At 37.7% G+C, this 4,129-nt stretch overlaps 1 pseudogene; it reads right to left on the bottom strand.

Annotated features, from left to right (window-relative positions):
- Positions 1–2,343: 2,343 nt before the first annotated feature.
- On the bottom strand, positions 2,344–3,397 carry LOC104984789 (annotated as a pseudogene).
- Between the last annotated feature and the right edge of the window lie 732 nt (positions 3,398–4,129).

Raw genomic sequence — 4,129 nt, 5'->3', positions numbered from 1 at the left:
TGAGCGCCAAAGAATTGATGCTTTTGATGCTTTTGAACTGTGGTGCTGGAGAAGACTCTTGAGAGTCCCTTGGACTGCAAGGAGATCCAACCAGTCCATTCTGAAGGAGATTAGCCCTGGGTGTTCTTTGGAAGGAATGATGCTAAAGCTGAAACTCCAGTACTTTGGCTACCTCATGCAAAGAGTTGACTCATTGGAAAAGGCTCTGATACTGGGAGGGATTGGGGGCAAGAAGAGAAAGGGACGACAGAGGGTGAGATGGCTGGATGGCATCACTGACTTGATGGACGTTGAGTCTCAGTGAACTCCGGGAGTTGGTGATGGACAGGGAGGCCTGGCGTGCTGCGATTCATGGGGTCGCAGAGTCGGACACGACTGAGCGACTGATCTGATCTGATCTGATTGTATTCAATAAATAAATAAATATGTTATATAAATTATATAACATATATACTTTCAGATATTTATATATCGCATTCAGTGTATGTCAAAGCCATGAGAAAACAGTTCCTTTAAGCCTCACAAAAACTTATGCTAAGAATTAAACAGGGTAAGATTTTATAAATCTTAGTTCAGAATTTTACCATCATGGCTTTTAATTATTCTTCTTGTGACAAATGTTAAATTTACATTTGCTTAAATGAGCCCATGAGAAGTCTTACTTAGCTCAATAGAAGAACAAAGGACAACTCAAGCAGGTGAGTTTATGACTCTAGGTCCTGAGAGAATTATCAGCAAGCTCTGAGTGAGGTCAAGAATAGAACTGAACAGAGAAAGAGGCAGTAATTGGGGTTCAGGTTTTTATAAGAGAACCTGGATGAAATGCTGTGGGCTCCCCAGGCTGAGTGCGGATTGGTCCATTCAGACCAAAAGGACTAGGATTCTGGTGAGTGCTCTAAGAGTGTCATTGAAGGGGAGCCTGTGAATAGGCCCTGGGGTTCAGCAAGACTGCTGGTCTCAAGGAAGGGGGTCATCTAGTGGAGGTGCTCACAGGACTGGCTGGTGTGAGTTCAAGGAACCGCAGGCTGCCTGCTCCCCAGACAGATGCTGGGGCAGTAACAGCACGGAGCAGTCAGGGAGGCTCTCAACAGTACTCTGTATGATCCTTCTTATTAGAACCGTCACCATGTCCCTGCAATTACAGAGAGGGGGAAAAGTACAATGGAGAAATGATGGGAAATACATGATCAAATGATTTGAAACTTAAGGGCAGTAAGGAAACTAATTGTTACAGATGTCACCCTTCTATGCTACCAAAGAGTTTCTTGTTAGGTATTCTTTCCGGCAACCTTAAATTGGTAGGCTAACACTTCATTCACTACACACCAACGTTTACACAAGAAGCCATTCAGTTTTACTGATTAACATGTATGATTATCACACACAGAATAAAACCTTTTACACTCCACTATGTAACTTTGATAAAAATACAGATTATAAGCATAAACAATGATATTCATTCCTTTGATACAACGATCTGAGAACTGTGGTTTCTATGGTTATAAAAGGTAGGCTAATCATTTAAGAAACAAGACATATACTAATTACATGACTTTTCTGGGAAGGGTTTTCTGTACATTTCTAGGGTAGCAGACATGTTTTTAATTGAAACATGTCAACTGATATTCATGACTTCTGTTGATACTATAAAATACATCAAGATTTTAGTGAACTGGCATTATATTTTACTTTAAAAGCAAGTGATGTAACTATTGAAAATGTACATCTTACTTTAATATGTGGAATTATTCCCTGAACATTTACATCATGGTGACTTATAAGGATGTGCGACATGAATGACAAACACCACCATTTAGATGTTCACTGTACATGTTACATTATTGTGTCCTTAATCTTATAATGGAGAAAAATATAAATGTTTTCTTCCTAGATAGAAGGACTTCTCTCATCTTTGAGGTAGCAACCATCAAAAACATAACTGCATGCACACTAGAAATGAAGCGTAGCATGGAGTAATTTGAGAATTGAATTACATTCATTTTGGTTTTCAAATAATCACAAATCATGTCAATATAAACAAACATACATAGCTAGTAACTGTACACTGCTAAACATCAAGTCTTCATCTTGTGATCCATACTAACATCAATTTTCTATTTTAACTATGAATGACTATCTACAATATTTCTCCTTAAGAGGAACTTCAGAAAACAGGATTTATGAAATGCTTTCTAGTATGTATTTCCTGATATTTAGATTTGATTTTTTATAAATACTTTTCTATATTTTCTTTACATCATTCCATATCTTTCTTACATAAAAAAACTTGGGTTTCCTGAACTCTATGTTTAGGACAAACCTCTTCCATCACTTATTTCATTATTAGGGTTTCCCTCCAGGACATGTTCTCTGATGTCCAGTGAGGTGAGAGCTCTGATTAAAACCTTTGCAGGTTTCCTTACATTTATGAGATTTCCTCCAGTATGAATTATCTGATAGTAAGTAAGACCAATGTGCTGGGTAAAGTCTTTGTCACAATCCTTACATTTATAAGGCTTCTCTTCAGTATGAATTCGCTCATGTTTAGTAAGAGTTGCACAGTGACTGGAAGCTTTTCCACATTCTTTACATTTATAAGGTTTCTCTCAAGTGTGAATTCTCTGATGGCAAGTAAGGCCTGTGCATTGAATAAAGCCTTTGCCACAATCCTTACATTTATAAGGCTTCTCTCCAGTATGAACTCTCTGATGGTAAGTAAGACTTGAGTGCTGGCTAGTCTGCCACATTCCTTACATTTAAAAGGCTTCTCTCCAGTATGAACTCTCTGATGGTATATAAGACCTGAGAGCCGGCTAAAGTCTTTGCCACAATCTTTACATTTATAAGGCTTTTCTCCAGTATGAATTCTCAGATGCTAAGGAAGACCTATGCTCTGGCTAAAGTCTTTGCCACAATCCTTATATTTATAAGGCTTCTCTCCAGTATGAATTCGCTGGTGTTTAGTAAGAGTTGCATATTGACTGAAAGCTTTTCCACATTCTTTACATTTATAAGGTTTCTCTCCAGCATGAATTACCTGATGTTTATGAAGACGTGAGCACTGTCTAAAGGCTTTGTCACAATCCTTACATTTAAAAGACTTCTCCCCTGTATGGACTCTCTGATGGTAAGTAAGACTTGAGTGCTGGCAAAAGTCTTTGCCACATTCCTTACATTTATAAGGCTTCTTGCCAATATGGATTTGCCAATGTTGACTGAGTTTTGAACTCTGATTAAACACTTTGCCACATTCTGTACATTTGAAAGTTTTCCATCCTGTATGAATTTTCCTATGTCTACGTAGATTTAATACGTTAGTAAAGACTTTCTCACATTTCTTACACATGCAGTTTTTCTGTGCATTCTGAATACTTCGCTGTTGAATAAGTTCTGAAGACTGATTAGAAACATCACCATATTCACTACAATTTTAAGTCTTCTCTCCAGTATGTGTACTCTTATTTAGTTGAAGACCTGATGTTTGATAAAAGATATTCCTACATTTATTACTTTTAGAATCCTTATCTGAAGACTGAGGTGCCTGATGTTTCATAAGATCAGAGTCTTGTTCAATGTTATATCCAGTTTCATTGCATGAAGAGTTTCTTGCTCCATCATAAATACTCTGGTAACTATTGGGGTTGGAGCTCCTACTTAAGGCCCAAGTCGTGTAATTACACATGAAAAGTTGTTTCATGTTAACCCTATCACGATATGTATCAAACAGTGATGGCTGAATTAAGTCTCTTCCATTATTATCAACATTACATGTTTTGGAATGGAGAAAACCTATCTGTTGGTGGAAGAATAATGATCCGTTGCTCACAGATCCCTCAAATTGATTATATTGTGAGTTTTCCCCCTCATTTTTAAACTTCTCCTTTTCAGACGTGGTTGAATGTATGTGTAATTGAAGTCAATGTTCAGAGTGGTTTGAATGAGCATTTGGAGTAGAGACTGGATGACCTTCCAGATTTTCTGCATTTCCCCTCAGAGAATGTGTATGTTTTGAAAACTGATGTAAGTCATCGCTTACAAAGATACACTTCTCTGCAGATGTTGATGACTGAAATGGGTGTTTTCCCCAATTTGACTCACATTGCTCATTTCTTTTGGCAGTCATGTCCAC

Source organism: Bison bison, unplaced genomic scaffold (assembly GCF_000754665.1).
Source record: "Bison bison bison isolate TAMUID 2011002044 unplaced genomic scaffold, Bison_UMD1.0 scf7180017845449, whole genome shotgun sequence".
Lineage (NCBI taxonomy): Eukaryota > Metazoa > Chordata > Mammalia > Artiodactyla > Bovidae > Bison > Bison bison.
The sequence above is the reverse complement of the archived record's forward strand: the minus strand, read 5'-3'. Positions and strand labels throughout refer to the sequence as shown.